Source organism: Podarcis bocagei (assembly GCF_964188305.1).
Source record: "Podarcis bocagei genome assembly, chromosome: 4".
NCBI lineage: Eukaryota > Metazoa > Chordata > Lepidosauria > Squamata > Lacertidae > Podarcis > Podarcis bocagei.
The window spans coordinates 62,063,185-62,080,684 of record NC_138128.1 but is presented as its reverse complement, the minus strand read 5'-3'; the positions used below and the strand labels follow the sequence as shown (position 1 = coordinate 62,080,684).

General features: G+C 38.9%; 1 protein-coding gene and 1 long non-coding RNA gene across 24 annotated transcripts in view; one reads left to right on the top strand and one right to left on the bottom strand.

Moving 5' to 3' along the window:
• The window catches only part of EBF3 (EBF transcription factor 3), a gene marked incomplete at its 3' end in the record, with an annotated part of 188,670 nt that overhangs the window by 77,489 nt on the left and 93,681 nt on the right, over positions 1 to 17,500 (top strand). The gene's annotated exons all lie outside the window — the stretch shown is intronic.
• Positions 1 to 17,500, bottom strand: part of LOC308586467 — a 41,264-nt gene that overhangs the window by 59 nt on the left and 23,705 nt on the right. The window contains exons 2-3 of one of the 2 annotated variants that reach the window (XR_014007899.1): positions 6,455 to 6,568; positions 1 to 84 (exon numbers count right to left, since the gene is read on the bottom strand). The exon at positions 1 to 84 is cut by the window's left edge and continues 59 nt beyond it. This is a non-coding gene — a long non-coding RNA (uncharacterized lncRNA). The remainder of the gene's footprint in view (positions 85 to 6,454; positions 6,569 to 17,500) is intronic. The other variant, XR_014007898.1, reaches the window with a different exon arrangement.

The following is a 17,500-nucleotide window of genomic DNA, read 5'->3' as shown; positions in this document are numbered from 1 at the left end:
CAAGGAAGTCTATCCATGGCTCCTAGTCACGATGACTACATTCAGCCATTGGCCTGATCCAGCAAGCTCTTCTTTTCCCCTGTGCTAAAATAAAACAAGGACAAAATGTAGATGACGAAAAGAAGAAAACAAACAATTCAGTTATTATTTCTGAATTGTAAAAAGTTAATCGGCGTGGAGAAGAGTATCTGAAAGAAAAATACTATGCGTGTCCTAAAAATTGCATACCATGTCGTTTTATATTAGTAGCTTATAAAATCCTTGCGTTGACTTCACGGAGTTAAAAAATAATAACCACCAGTAATTACCAAGCTCTTCTTTATTCTTAAAGTGTTGAAAATGTTGGTGTTTGTATTATCATCGCTACTGAGAACACACTAATTTAGGAGAATGAAGAGACAGAAAACACCTAACATTCCAGGAGCATTCACTCCAATAGGTATGTCAAAGGCATCAACAGAGATGTGCAAAGCAGGGACTTCTAGCACCTTCTTATAATGGCAAATGATGCTCTACGTTGCAGACAGTGAGCCTGCATGTGCAGAGGTGGGTTCATGATCCTCTGGCATGAAGGCTTTGTGCTTTACTCACCTAAATATTCTGTGAACCGCCCTGAGACTCCCGGGTATAGGGCAGTATACAAATAATAATAATATAATTAATAATTATAATTAATAGTCCTTATAAGAAGACTAAACCGAGGCACACTTTCCCTAATGAGGCCTCCCGCCCCCGGTGCCCTTCCACCGTTCGGCTTCCATTCTTAGAACAAGGTAAAGTTCGCAAACCAGGACACTACTTCCAGTTTTGCGGAGTTCGTAAACCGAATAGTTCGTAAACAGGGCTGTTCTTAAACTGAGGTACCACTGTACTGCATTTTGGGGAAAGCTTGTTTTTCCACAAAGCTTGATTGGGTGCTGCTTCTGTCTTATTTCAGAGTTTACATTGACTTGATTTTAGATGGAAGACAATAGGGTTGCCTATGCATGCTTACCAGAGAGATAGCCATTTGGAGTATAGTAGGACTTACCTCTGAGTAAAGATGCATAGAATTAGATGGTATGTTAGTATAAGAGCACATACTTTGGCTTAACTAACTTGTTGATGAAGCTGAAAATAACCTTTGGAAGATGACCAAAGTAATTATAAGTACTGACTAAAGTAATCCATTAAATCATACTAAGCAATATGTTAAAATATTGCCATTTGTAAATCTGGTACAATGTGCACTTTCTACCCACTTACCTTGAAGATTTGCACAACCCGTGCTATTGATGTAATGAGATATTATGAAACATATGTGGGAATGAGAAGCAAAATAAACAAAACTTATGCATTTTACACAGAAATAAACATAGGTTCTGTTCACATGAAAGAGGGACTGTTTCATTGGTATAAATGAAATTGGCCCTTACCGTTTTAGAAGGAATCTTTTTTCCCCCTTCTGTGCCACGAAACAGAATGAAAGTAGCCATATAGAGTGATTTTTTATTCCTTGACATAGTCAGTGCAGGCTCTCTTACTCAAAGGGGTAAATCTGATCATTTTAGCTAATGAACTGCAGCAGAGCCTTATCAATTATCTAGATCAAGAGAAATTCTGTTATTGTGACTGGCTTCATTTGAGTTTCCTTTGAGGAGTTGGTTTGTGTCACTCAGTGAAACCATTTGGTCAGAAGGGAGGTTCTCTCTCCTCTCGCTTAAACCAAGTCCCTTTCCAGTGCTATTTAGAACAAGATGTGTGTTAGCCCTAATCCAATAAACACTGTGGAAGAAGGCCAATGTAGCTCTGTGGGGAAATAGTGTCCAGGCTTGTAGCAACATCTAATGGGCATTTAGGTGCAAACTAGCTGTGAAGTGTTAAATATTTACATGTAGAATGCCAATAGTAATTGTCCACTTTATCTGAGCTAGCCTAGGGAAATGTCTTATTTGTTTCCATGTTACTTCAATAAAAAGAAGACTGGAAAATCCCCTCACTATTTCTTGGGGGCTTAGAATTAATAAAGCTAGGCAGTATAAAATATGTGCTTTGGTTTTCTGAATGATCACTTCTGCACCAGGCCATATAATATGGCTTTAACTCCATGTGGCCTGTCTATTAAGCAAGACAGGATGAGCCTCACAAATAATAAAAAATATTTATGCTTTTCTTAGTGATACTAACAAGGTAACATATCAGAGAAGAAATGGCAGCAGAAGAATAAGGTAACTCTGTCTTATGAATTCATGGCACAGTGGGATCCCTTTCTGCTCCCATAAACACCCTAGGATTCTGTGTTCTATGCTATTATTCCACAAATTGTATTTTTTTCTTTTTGTTTGTGAAATCTGAAGTGTCATAAATGCCTCCATCTCATATATATTTGATAGTTAATATTAGTCTCATCCAGGAAAGTGCACTTTACATGTGGCAACATACGATTACCTGAGAGTGTTATTGCAAAGGAAAAAAATCAATACCAATTTATAATTCACGATTGCAGTCTATCAGTTTTTATGGCTCTCTATCCAGTCTCATTAATTTTTTATTATGATTGACTGAAACTGAAAGATTTTTAACATGTTTCGCTGTTATTTATTCAACCTTAATAATTAAATAAACCTTAATTGGCTGTATTTCGAAGCATCTTGAAGCTATGGCCAGAACGGGTTTTGGTGACCATACATTATTAATGCTAGAAATACCGCACATTTTCTTCTGAGCCAGGCTCTAGGAAATGATCTGCTATGTACCATAACAAGGGAAATAGATTTTGTAGTCACCTAATCAAATTCTATTTAAAAGGAGACTATATATTTTAAATTCAGAATATAAATTATCAATAACTCATTGAGAAAATGTGATACAATATTCCTAAAGCAAGGGGGGAAGCAAGAGTACCTGATCAAGACTTGTATCAGAATCTAAAAGCTTGATTAATGAGGCTAGCTGGCCTATCAAATAGAAAAGTCTAAATGAGTATGATTTCACAAAGGATTTTCCTGATTGGTGGTTAACTTGTGCCTTTAAAAGGTGATTGGCAGATGGAAAATTGCACTTTCAAATTTCATCCGTATTCATTTCAGTTGTTCTTCTACATGTCAACTTCTTGCCATTCCCAGACAGGCCAAGGCTGTATACATTAGCTGTTACCACCGTGAAAAAAAGAAGGAAGACAATCCTATATTTGAGCATTCTGAAGGAAAATCAATCATGTCATAAGTGAGAAGTATGGATAAGTTTGAACGGTGGCAAGTTTCATCATTTCATTTCTGGCCATGCTGGTAGATTTTTTGAGTGTACAGTTCTGCTGAGAGGCATCCCCAGCTGTAGCGATAGAATAAGCAGTGTAATAGAGTTGGGCTAGAGGGGAAATTTTTTCTCCCTGATATTTGTCAAGTAAGTTTCTTGTGGTATTGTACAGAAGCAACATCAAAACCTAACATTATATACACTAGACATTTTGACAGAATTGGAAAAAAAGGCTTCTATTGACTATGACAAGGATATATCAACTCTCCTCAATCATATGTCTGAACCTCTTGCTTTATGGTTTTTGTTGGTGGTGATTGGATGGCTCAAAAATTATATAGAAATAAAAATCTATATAACGTTTCACAAAATAGATATTCTTTGTGCTCCCAGAAGATGAAGATATAGAATTAACTGCAGAGGATTTTTAATTATGGTAAATTGGGTTGAAGGTTGGGTTTTTATTTTTTTTAATTCGGTGGGGCAGAAAAACGGGCTTAAGGAAGTGGTTATAGTAAAGGAACATAGAGCAGTTTAATTTGATCTATTTATAGTACTGAGAAGGGACATCATTTTATATTGGATATGCAGTGAAAACTGTGGGAGACAAACATGTTGCAATTTCACAATCTTGTTCTTATTATTATTGAAAGAGCTGTTCTTGGCAGTAATAAATTTAACACAAAAATCAAATACAAAACAAATTTATTCTTCCAGAGCTGATACACCAGTCATTTTTTCCTTGTCTTGCATTAAGCTTTAAAATCAACTGTCACTACCTATCGATTGCATCTGAATTGTTATCTATATTTCTCAAAAGTACTCTTGACAGTTAATACAGTGTAAATTATAATCTGGGGAAATGCTGCTCGTATTTGGCAGCAAATTGCTTAGATTCTGACTAAAGCTGCTTTTATTTCCCGATCTTTTTCCTGTGGCCATCTATTCTACTAAGAATAATTCAGTCCAAATTATTTTAAATATACATTCAGTCCAGTATGTAAATCATATTGTGAAAATCACTCTTGAATTCTGCTCAGGTTGATATCAAATTAATAATAAAATAAAAATGGCACAGCCTAATACATTGGAAAGTCACAGGTCTGATTATGTTTTCCATTAGATGTATGTTTAAACTACATTTCTAAAAACTACAGTTTTAAGCCAGTAGCAAATGGTGGGAGAGGAGGGGAGAAATAGAAAGTGTGTGTGTGTGTGTGTGTGTGTGTGTGTGAATGTGTGAATTCAGAATATTGAAAAGTAGTGATGGTATCTTTGGCAGAGAAAACAAATTGGAAAAAAAATCCAAAAATCTATGTACATACACGTGCACACTCATACACACCACAATAAATGAAACAACTAGGATTTCTTTAATATGATAATTCTGGGGATTTGTAAACTACTAAATGTTTATGGAATATGTAAGCACACAGACTAAGAGCCTGATTTGCTACTGTTCTAGGAATTGTCTTTACATGTATTGTTTCCTCTCTGTTTATTTTCAGTTTATTTTTACTGATATTTTACAAAGAGCAGGAAATCTGAGGCAGGTGGATAGAGTAATTATAAATGACACCTTGGTGTCTTTTCCTTGATGCAATTATTTGCCTAGAAGCCATTTCATTGTTCTGGATGGAGCCTTGCACCTACTCTAAATTTGACAGCTAGGGCTGACCATTGAAATTAAAGAGGAGTTATTCTTGGAGACTATATGTCAAATGTAGCTCTTCGAATGGCCCAGATCGAATGTTACCTGTGTGGCTTGTTTACCAGTTCCACATTACTGTTTCTCAGACAACTCCAGTAGCATTTATAATGGGAGGATTGTATATGAGAGGAATGTGTCATGGTTATTTTCCATGAAAAGTAACTTGTGAATCATTCCCATCTTTAAGAAATATGGATGATAATAACAGGATGCGAATGGAATATATCTCTGCATTTGACCCTTACTTGGAAGAAAATTCCAGTGAAAACAAGTATTTATTGCTTATTATTGTTTTGTTTGCCACTTTCCAACATAGATATGCCCAAAGCAATTCACAGCACATAAACAACAGCAACACCTTTATTGTCATTGTACAACCTGTGTACAATGAAATTAAATGAGCTTCCCCCCCAAAAAAACACTCAATCTCTTATCAAACAACACACCACCTCGCAAGTCAATTTCGCTATGTTATTTTCCGTTCAACAGCCTAACAGCCTGTGGATAGAAGCTCTTTTTTAGCCTGTTGGTACGACTGATTATACTTCTATATCTCCTGCCCAAGGGTAGAAGATTAAAGAGGTAATGGCACGGGTGTGAGTCATCCCTGAGAATTTTTCTCGCTCTCCTAAGGCAACAATCCTTGCAATAACTCAAGGGACAGCCCATGATATCATGGGCTGTATTCACCACCCTCTGTAGAGACTTTCTGTCCGTGGCTGTCGGGCCAGCATACCACACTGTGATACAATATGAAAGGACACTTTATATTGTGGACCGGTAAAGGGAGTTCATCAGTTGTTGTTTAACATTATTCTTTTGCAAGACCCTGAGGAAATGGAGTCTCTGTTGGGCCTTTCTGACCACCTGAGTTATGTTGATCTTCCAAGTGAGGTTCTCACTAAGGTAAACTCCCAGGAATTTAAAGGAGGAGACTCTCTCCACACAACAGGGCATACCAAAGCATCATTACAATTGCAGTCTAGTACCGATTTCCAGCTAAACATGTTTAGGACTGACATGTAAAATCATAATAGTGGCACCTTTTAAAAAATAGGGTTTTTCTTAATCAAAAGAATGCAGTCATTGCCCTTTCCTTCCTTCTCTGTCTGTCTATCTCTTTCTCTCACACAGGGGCTGCTTTGTAAAGAATGGATTTTAGATATTTGAACTACTTTTCAGTCTTAATATTGATACCTTTTTTGAATAATTGTTTGTTTGACAGTTAACTTGAGCAAATGTATTATTTAAAGAAGTACCCTTCCTGGTCTTAAGATGTAGGCTGAAATCCTATACGCATTTAGCTGTGAGTAAGTTTCATTCAACTCAATAAGAGTTACAGCTGAGTAGACATCATAGAATAGTAGAATCATAGAATTGTAGAGTTGGAAGGGACTGTGAGGGTTATCTAGTCCAAACCCCTGCAATGCGGGAATCTCAACTATATCATACAGACATATGGCCATCCAACCTTAGCTTTAAAACCTCCAAGGAAGAAGGCTCCCCCACCTCTCATGGGAGTCTGTTCCACTGTTGAACCGCTCTTACTTTCAGAAAGTTCTTCCTGAAGTTTAGTCAAAATTTCCTTTCTTGTAACTTGAATCCATTGGTTTCCATCCTAGCCTCCAGAGCAGGAGAAAACAAGCTTCCTTCATCCACCATGTGACAGCACTTTAGATATATGATGGTGGCTGTCATATCTCTTCTCTTATTTAAGATTTTTATTTATAATTTTCATTTATATACATTACAACAATTATTTTGCCAAGTTTTAACATTTTCGGTTTGACTCCCTTCCCCCTTTTTCTGCAGTTCCTTACATTTATTTTTGTCCTTTCCTGCATACTCCAAATTGTCTTAACTTATTCTTTTGTCTATTCTAATATAAAACACACACACACACGTTTTTAAATTGCAGGTTTTTACAATAGTCCTGCCAATGTTTTAATCCGTTACAGTTTGTTTGTAAATACTCAATAATGCCATATCTCTTCTCGCCCTCCTCTTTACCAGGCTAAAAATGCCTGTTGTTGTTGTTGTTGTTGGTGGTGGTGTTGTTAGGTTTATTACCCGCCCATCACCAAAAGGTCCTAAGGGGGGGTTATAACAATATAAAAATACATCTTTAAAACAGTTCAAAACAAATAACTATTACAACTAGGAAAATGAAAAGGGTCGCACTCCCCACATCTGTCTCCTGACAAATGTTTGCTACTGAGTAGTAGTCTTTTAACTAACTTCTGGGTCAGGGGTGGTTTCTTAAGAAGAGGACTTGCCACTGCATCCTTCAAGATGGTATGTCCTTCTCCAGTTAGAAGTTGATCACTCCCTGGACTACGGACATAGCTAGGACTTTTGTTAGGTGGAGCAAAACCATTGTGATTGGTCAGTTAGTTAAGTATTTCTATTGTTTTACTTGATGGGGGGGGCAACTGCCCCCCTCAGCTACGCCCATGCCCTGGACCTACCCAGTCAACCCTCTATGGATAGCTATAAGAAGTGAAAGTGCTCTGGAATGTGAAGGGGCAGGAATTTTTAAAGTAGTTTGTCCGTATCATTAGGCCACAACAATGAAAAACAATCCAGTACACTGCTTTGTGGATGATCGTGACTCCCTTTCCTTGACCCTCTGACATGGGCATGCACGCCAAGTCAGCTCTCTCATCCACAATCAGATCATGGACAAAATATATTTTATTCTGGACAGACCTGACATTTACCAACATCATTACAAAGCCAGGGGGTTGGCTGGCTCTAGAACAGCATTTCTCTCGTTCTGGAAATGGCTGAGATAAAAAGTTGACAACTCCCTCCTCCCCTTGAAAATACCAGGGGGATGAAATGAATACAAAGAGGGTGAGTCCCAATGACATGATCCAAATGTCTTTGATGTTCCCCCTTTGGAGTCACTCTCACCTGCCGCAAACCCCATCTCCCCTAGCAGCCTCAGTTTAGAGCCTCCCCTTTTCCAGCACTAATGGAAATGTGCTGGTTTGGGGAGAGCCTTGGGAAGCTGCAGACAGTATATCAGTGTATTTCCAACAGTGCAATCTTATACGTGTCTACTCAGAAGTATGTCCCATTTAGTAAGTATAGCAGTAGGCATAAGTAGATTGCAGCCTTAATTTATTATTACACTTTTGTAATCATACAGGGAACCACTTATATTTTCTGATTCAGGTACCTGTGCCTTGAGCTGCTGTTGTTTTCTGCATAGTATCTCCTTGCATTTGTCCAAAGTAACTGAAAATGATCATATATAAACGTACACCTGTATGCATGGAGAGAAATTACATGTGGTTGAGGATTATAGCAAAACCTGTCATCTTTGGCATGGCACAGAAATGTACATTACAGGTCAACAGCCCATGGATATGTGAATCCACCCTTGGACAAAACTGAAAGGCTGAAAAAGATATTACATAAGATAGTGCATATGTGAGAGATCGTAGAGATAAGGCCAAGAGTAAATTGAAACAAACACTTTCTGAAGTGATTTACAGGAAAGAAATAGGAGAAAAGTAATCTGTCGCTGGAAGTATTCATTGTTAAGAGTCATTTAATGCTAAAATAAATTATTCTCATATTTCAGCTTTGTGATTTAAAATGCATTGCTGAAAAGCTAACAATAAGAATCGCAATTTAACTGTATGTTTTAGTTCCTGAATTTCTGCAGCTCATTTGAAACAATATTTTCCAATTATTTTCCATTAATTGTCTTCATCTGTACATTTGAAAATACCAGCTTCCCAAAATGTCTGCTACACCAAACGATCTGAAGATCATGTATTCTGCAGTAAGCTCAATTCATTTCAATGGAGCTTACAATAAAAAAATATAAAAAATCAAACCTAAATTGCTTCACTGTTGTTCTATTTTGGCGTTGATGGTAATTTGTCAAGCCCATATGCAATAATGGATTGACTCATATAACTAGGGCTATAATTGCAGCTGTTAGGTAGGCCTTCTTTATCTTAGCCTGTCTGAAACTCCCATTCTTGCATGATTTCTTGCTGTGCTTAAGCCATGTGTGTCTTGTTTTGTTTTAATACATTACTGACCCAGGGGCTCAGGTTACTGGGGTTCCTGTCATACATTTCACTCTCATAAAGCATTGCACCAAAAAGGGCGGGGGGGGTGGATAAAAGAAAGAAAGAGAGAAAACACTGTAACAAGGTAGCAATCATTGCTCATCGTACTAAGTATAAATGTCAACGTGTAAAACTTGACTGCAGGAAGAAAAGGGAGAAAAGGTAGTCGCTGAAAATAGGATACACTTACTAAAGCTGTTGTCGTAAGGTTATCTGTTATAGGAACTCTTAGAGCAGCACGTTCTGCGTCTTCCACATCTTGTTTGCCATTATAACCCCAATATAAACTGTGCCTTTACAATATATTCTTCAATATATAGCGCACAATGCTTCAGTGGTTAGAAAAGAATTCAACCCCCTCCCCAAAGTGATAAGAACTTTCAGCTAACTAAATGTGAAAATATTTGACAAAAACACATTGTTGCAATACTTCAGAAGTCAAAAGTGCACCATTTCATTTGTACAGGATTAAAAACTCAGGCAAATTTGACAAACAGAATGTGCACTTAGTCAAGCAGATGGTTCCCATATTCTTTTTATTGTGAGGCAGCATCATTACCTTGATATTCCCTTTAAAGTGTTTGGCCATCACAGCATATGTTCCATAAACTTATCTTTTAATCTTTGAAAAACTTACATAATTGAAGAAGTTAACAGGTTGGTGGCTTAATAGGGATCTCATCCATGTTTCGTTTTAATACTTTTGGAAAGAGAGGGGGTGGAGTAAAGCATTCTTGGCTAATACGTAGCATATTCTGCATTTATTAAGGGAAAGAATTTTAGAGGTAGGAGGTGAAAAGACAATTTGGGAATTTTCATTCTCTGAAAAACTGCATATTAAACGTGAATTGCAATTTTCCATCTGGCCCTACTGGTTAGGAAGCTGCAGTTGGGCATGATCTCCACTGTCAATCAACAGTCCCCAACTGTGAGAAGCAAACCTCATGACGAAGCCCACCCCAACTCATTAAACCAAAGCAAACTGTATGAAGTGTGCCGCTGTGTGATTTTAATATTTGGTGCATGTGACAGGATCATTTTAGTGATTTGCAGGATTTATCTCCTCTTAAAAGTACTGCCTAAGGCTACTCTAATTGGTAGGAAAGCAAATTCCCCCTTTTCCTCCTGTCACTCTTTGTTTTATTTACTGAGAACTGCCGAAACCTATTTACACAATAATGAGGATAAATCACCGTGATGCTTTCAACACAAAGAGATATGTTATGTGTGTGTTGAAAGCAGTACAATTAAAACTAAATCCCAAATATTTCTGAAGTGGAGGCTACAGTTTGTGATTGAGAAATAAAAATTAAGACAAACGATAACAGTGGTATATTATAGCTCCTTCAGGCAGGCTGTTAAAGTCAAAATTCTTCAGGCATCTTTTATGATGGACAATTTCATTCAAAACTGCAATTAAGTAATTGTGTGTAAGTTGCTCTGTGGTCCAGATGGTCTTCCCCTCCCCCTTCGAGAGTCACACATGGAGGTGTCTCCCCAGCTCTGCACAGAAAGGAATCTTAGCTGCCTTCCCAACCGTGCTCTTTTTCTTTACTTGGATCCAGTGTTACTCCTCGTAGCTGCATTGAAAATCTGTACTGATATAAGATGCATGGATCAGACAATAGCCCAGGGTAGATAACATGTAAACATGTGGCAGCCTCTGCCCTCCTGCCAATACCAGGGGATCTGCCACATACTGCCTTTGTTAGCTGATCTCTGTCTTTCCAGTCCCAATTGGATGATTTCAGAGGCTGCTCTTAAGGAATCTTAGGAAGGATTTTCATTCAAAAATATGCTTTGTATTTTCTACTTTGTAAACTATTCAGGTTGGGAACCAAAGCTGTGGTTAAGTTTTGTCTGCCTTGATGGGTAATGTGCTAAAAAGCAGGGCAGGCAGCATCAGACATGCCTTTGGATGAAACTGATTATCATAAGACCAGAAGAAGAGCTTGCTGGATCAGACCAGTGGGGCATCCTGTTCTCACACTGGCCAGCCAGATGCCTGTGGGAAGCCCAAAAGTAGGACTTGACTTCAATAGCACTCTCCATTTGTGATTTCTTGCAACTGGCATTCGGAACCATACTGACAATCTGACAATCTAGACACTCATCAGTCTAGCTTCAAATTGAGTTTTGGGACTGAAACTTTGTTGGTCAATGACCTGTGCCAGGGAGGGCTACGGGGAATGTAACCCTGATGATTTTCCTTGAGCATGGTATCTTCCAGGCTATCTAAGTACGGTAAGTTGGAGGCACTGCTTTGCAGTGGTTATGCTCCTACCTCCAATAATAGTTCCAGATAATACCATTCAGTAACTTCTGCATGGCATTATGGGAACTTTCCTGCAGAGTCCCACAGGGTTCAGTCTTGTTGCTATTACATCTATATGAAGCTGCTGGAAACAGTCATCAAGGGATGGGGAACAAAGTGTCATCAATATGCTGATGACACCTACATCTATCCCTCTGTTTCATTATACCAACTCCTGAACCTGGGTCTGGAGGTGGTAATGGACTGGATGGGGGCCAGTTAATTGAAGCTGAATCCAGACAAGACGGAGCTGCTATGGGGAGTTGGAAATACTAACTACCTGTTCTTGATGGGGTTGTACTCCCCTTAAAGATTAGGTACGTAGTTTGAATGTGCTTCTGGAACCTCATTGTCATTTTGGGCTCAGGTGGGCTCATTGGCTAATGAGTACCTAAGTTCATCTTTGGCTGGATGAACCAACTGTGGTTATTTCTGGACAGTGGTAGCTTGACCATGGTTACTCATTCTCTGGTAACAGTAAAGTTGGTCTATTGCAATGTGCTCTCTTTGGGGTTGCCCTTAAAGACAGTCCAGAAATTGCAACTCATGTGCAAAATGCCGTGACCAAAGTGGCTGTAGAGGCATGAGGTAGTGTGTTAACTCCATGACCATCTAATCGAAAGTTGTTCTGAATACTGAACGTAGATTTCCTGCTCACATTTCTGATTGTAAAGCATTAGTTTCTACAAAAAGGCAATTATGGCAAAAACAAAAACCACACAATTGTTACACTGATAATTCATGTGGCAACTTTAACATTTATTTATTTTAGGTGTTTATACACAGCACTTCAGTTGAATTTTCAAGGTAGTTTATATATATAAAAAGAAGCAACATCCCAGGTTTTATATCTTGTTAACATAAATAATTGTTAATGATGCCATAAAGCTGGATAATTAATGTTCTTAGTAATATGCTATTCAAGGCATAGAAATGTTTTCCCTAAAACAGAATGTTCTTAGGAATATGTTAAAGAAATGCAAAAGTCATCATTGAAACTGCAAGAGATCAGCCTTTTGACTTCCTTGCTCCCTAATCTGTATTTGTTTGAAATGCATGAATAGCTACTTGAACTAGAGCATGTGAGGGAGATGCAACCTTTCCATCACCCTCAGGCTGGTTATGCATGGAAGATGCTGGAGGAAATATGTTTACAAAGTCTCTCCTTCTTGGAAAAGCAGTGATTGTGATATCAGGGTACTTGGCTGAAGCCTCAAAACCTTGTACTCTGAAGTAGCCGAATTGAAATGATGAAGTCCAGAGTACATGTTAATAAGACTGCAAATCTTAGGAATATAGATGAGAGACTGCCTTATTTTCATAAGCTGGAGAGTTTACTACAGGAACGTCTGTGGTCAAGAGCCACCCAAACATATACCTCCCAACTGCTGGTCTTTGCTTCCTGCTGCAGCAAGGTATTATTCCTCACTACTACTGATTCTATTCCTCTCAAATACTTACTCCTTCCTGTTCTTCTACTTCCTAACCCACTTTTCTTTTCCCTCCACATTGTTCTTGGAAACTGCTCACTCTCAGGTTGTTACTACTGTCCGCACCTCCCCTCTACTTCCTCTTATCTATGATTGCTCAGTTCAGAAATAAGGGATGGAGGCAGCAGTTGTTCTGTCCTGCAACTGCTTAAAAAGCATCATTCCCAGCTTGCTTGGAAAGTCTACTTGATCTGCAAATCCAAGATCCATCACTCTAAATCAGCATTACCCAACCTGGTGCCCTCCAGATGTTTTGGACTACACCTTCCATTAGCCCCAGTCAACATTGCCATGGGAGTTGTCAAAAACAGCTGGAGGGCACCAGGTTGGTGAAATGTGTTTTAAACCATAGACTCTGCCTAAACCGTATCTTCAAAAGTATCTCAATTTAAAGTGAAAATTTTCATAGTACTCCCATTGAAGTAGCCCCAGAAGAAGTAGTGAAAGAATATCACCTACAGCTTTATAGCTGAAGTACATTTATTCCATCTTGTCCAAAAAGTCAGTGGTGGCCATAGGTTTTGAGGGTAATTGGACAAGATGCTCTCAGTGGTCCCCTCTCCCTCTTTGTGCCCATCTCTTTACTCCCTTTTCATTAGTAGCTCAGCCACAGAGGGGAGTGACAGACAGCAATAGCAAGAAGGGGGATAGCAGCAGGACCAGGAGGCCAGAGATTTGTAGTAGGCATCTCTAGTAGAGTATGGGCTTTTGGCAAGTGTCTGGTGCTGACCCTTGAAGCTGTGCCTGGTTACTGAGTGAAATTGCAATGCCATCCGTATACTGATGATACTTAGCAGTATTGTTTTTATCTGACTCAGATCCTGCAATGTCAGTGGATTCCCAGTGACTTCCTATGATTAGAGGCTGGATATTTGAACTGAATTTAACTCCATTAAGACAGAAGTATAAGCAAGACTTGCATTTGGATGTAACTTTGGAATGGGAGACTTGGACTGCCATAATTTGTGCTGTTCAGCTTCCTATAACTCACTGACACTTGCAACCATGTAGTGTTCCTGAGATTCCTCACTGAGCCTGAATGCCCAGTTTGTGCCAATGGCCAGATGTGGCTAGATGTCTGCAGCAGCTTCTATCAGACTGAACCTAGCTAAAAGCTAGATTATTCATGTTAGGTTGTACACATGGAGTTTCCCTTGTTGACTGTTCAAAAGTTTTAAAGTGGTACAAAATGTTGGAGCCTGTCTTCTTCTGATGGTGGTAGGTCACACTGGTTTCCTAATGTCTTCCTGGTTTGATGGAAGTTGCTGGCTATAACTAACAAAATGTTCATGGGACACTATCTATACTTTTCTGTTCTTATTTCCCATAGATTAATCACAATAAGCTAATAATTCAAAATACACACAGCATATTTAAGTACAAATCTATGACAACAAATATGTAAAATTATTGAAAATGCCTGGTATTACATTAAATTTCATAAAATGATGACTTCACCTTTCAGTTGCCAATGCAAAAGACCCTTAATTATCTGACCTGGTTTTCTATCTGAGCACCTCCCATATCAACTAGCCCAGGTCCAGGCAGGTATGGTTCACTGCCTGGTGGTACGAGGTAGAGTCTTCTTGTCTATGGAATTCTCTTTCCATATGGGATTACATTTTAACTTGGCAGTGGAACTATTCTCCTGCACTTTTGAAATACATTAATCGGTTGTCCAAGTTTTTACTTTGCACTGCTATGTTTTATTGTTTGAAGGATAATTGTTTCCAACTTGTTTTAGGTTGCATGTGATTAGCTCACATTCAAGAGCACACCCATTGAAACTACTGCACTTGACAAACTCAGTTTCAGTAGGTCTTCTATGAATGTGAGTTAGCTGGATATAGCCCATTGTGCTTTAATGTGGTTTTATAATATCTCTTGAAAATGTCTCTGTGATTGCTGTATATGATGAAGAAATCTGTTTAAAAGGCTAGCGTTTCCTGGACAGATTACCTATATTTGATAATACAAACTTGTTATTTTTATAAATTGACTCGGTCAGGAGTCCAAGTGGCCAAGGACTCAAAATGCCATTAAGGCGGGAGGGAAACCCTTAAACCTGGGGGATAGCTTCTGCAACCCCAGTTCTACAAATAGAATGGGCCAGATTCAGTGAAATAGTTGTGCTACAGGAGCTAGAGCAATAAGTCCTGCTAGTGCAAGGGGTGTGCCTCCTGCACACACACCAAATTGGCTGTTGTGGCAAGGGGATGATTGGGAGAATTCCCAGAACAGTGTATGGAGAAGGAGAGGGGAGATTGTTCCATCAGTCAAGCAGAAATGCTTGTACTGACGGGGTTACCTTCTTAGCACTGCATTGAATTCTGAGTTGATTGCAAGGATGTTCACAGCCAGTATTCTTGATGGCTGCCTCTTAAATTTGACAATACGTTCTCTAGAAGCTCAACTATACTAGAGATTGATATCAATAAGAGGAGGCATAAAACATGGTTGCAATTGCATTTTGTTGACCAGGGGTAGGAGTGGATGCGAGTGGTTTAAATAATTGAAATTGGTTTATGATTTCAACATTGTTGCTGACTGAAAGTTTGGGTGTGTGAATGAGCTATAAATATAAGTAGTAGCAATAGTAGCTTGGCCTGATCCTGCACCAGTCCTATGTACCTTTATGTGGGAATAGATGCTCTTTAGAACAGTTCACTGGGGATTTTTGAATGTAGGGACCTTCCAGAAAATTCCATGCTACAACATTTACCATGCTGTGTGCAAGCTCTCAAGTGGTCTGTTTGGAGTATTTTGCTAAAATTCCCACTAAATTATTTTGTTCAGAATACTTGCTGGACTAGACTAGATAATATAAATAAACCATTTAAATAATATTGCTAAAGTCTAAAGTCCAAAAACAGTGAGAGAGTTCTTTTTAGAAGGCAAAGGTCCAGTTTGCTAAGGGAACAGCGAGGAGGCTTGGCACATGGATAAAAAAATACAAAGGTCAAGGAAGACCAGTTATATGCGTAGACCAAGCTTTCTGCTATAATGACACGCATATACCCTGTTGTGCCCAGGAAGACAAGATACTCCTACAGGGGCATCCAATGGCCCAAGGCACCACTATAGACAGCTTTTCTTTAAGACCATGACAGTTTTGACCATTGAGATGTGTTCTGTGCATAAAGAGGAATCAGGGACAGGCCTTTGTTGTCAATAGGTAAAATGGACAAGGGGCAACTACTGCATTAATTGATCAGCAGAATGCTGAAGAAGATATGCAGACTGGCAATTCCGTAATGTCCCCAACCCAAGGACATTGGGTTCTTCTGGATAGCAAGTGCTTAGCAGGCTGCCCACTTATTCCTGCCTCTCCATAAGCCTTGGCATTTGGTACGGTCACCCATCTCTGAGAATGGCCTGACTGTGCTCTTGGCAGCTGTGTGTGTGAGGCTAAATGATGTCCCAGAATCATTACCTTGCTGAAGCAGCCACTCCTAGGTTTTTCATAGAAATAGCAGGATTATGTTGTTACCCCACTTTTTCTCTTCCTGCTCCAGTAATGGCATGCCATGGTATATCACTGAACAAATAGACCCAAGGAAATGCCAACCCTAGTTTTCAAATTCGTTTTAAAATGTAAACTAAACAGAACTGTGTGCCATTATACTGAATAATCCTGTTTCTGAGATATTTAGGCTGCGTTCTTAATGTTGCTATACTGGTAACTGGGCCCTAAAGCACCACTTGTTGTCTCTCTGTAGGGCACATGGAAGTGCAAACCCCCAGCGAATTTGTCCCCTGCTGTCAAATGGCAACCTTTCACCTACCTGTTACTGTGACACCCAGCTGAAGCCCATCTCCTCAGGGACCAAACAGGCATCCTCCAGAGTTTTAGGAGACTTTACAACCTTAGCAGTACTCTGTTGACATTGTCAGGGGGACTGCTGCAGAGTAAAGCAGCCTGTGAATTGCCCTCTTCAATTTTGTTGTTTTAGTGTACAGCAAGATGCTTCTTCTGCATTCTCAATGGGTGTATATGAGTGAGTGTGTTGGGAATAGTGTTTACATAATTATTAAATGACCTTATGCCAAGTTTTGCACCAAATCCCCTCCTGCCAAGCATATAAACCTCCTGCCATTTAGTTATCTAGCCATTCTGCTCTGTGTTCCTTGCAGCTGAAAGTAACATTACACTCCCCAAAATGAAACCAAAGTAAATTGCAAGCACTGAGTTATAAAACTGAATTGCAAGTTTGAGGTTCACATGAAACTGTATCTGGCCTTTAGCCATAGAGTTTGCTGTACAATATTGTAAAATATGGTCCAAAGCATAATTTACAATACTAGCATCCAGCAATTTGCACAAACTTTCAAGTCATACAAAGAAACTGCAGGACTGGCTTATAAACTTTTTTTGTGTCACACACATACGGTATATTACAAAGCATCACATATTTTGTATGCGGCGTATTTTGACAGTAGGTGATGACTGCTCACTTATACAAAAAAAAAAATCACATAAGCAGATTTTAGCACATTTACTGGGTCTTTTAACTTCATCTGACACTGTTTGGAAGGAGGATGAGAGAAGTATATTTTTTATATCCCAAGGGGATTTCTTTATGATGACTCTTTCAAGGTGAATATTGGCATTTATTTAGCCTGAGCAGAAAATAAAAAAGAACATATAGAAGCACCAACA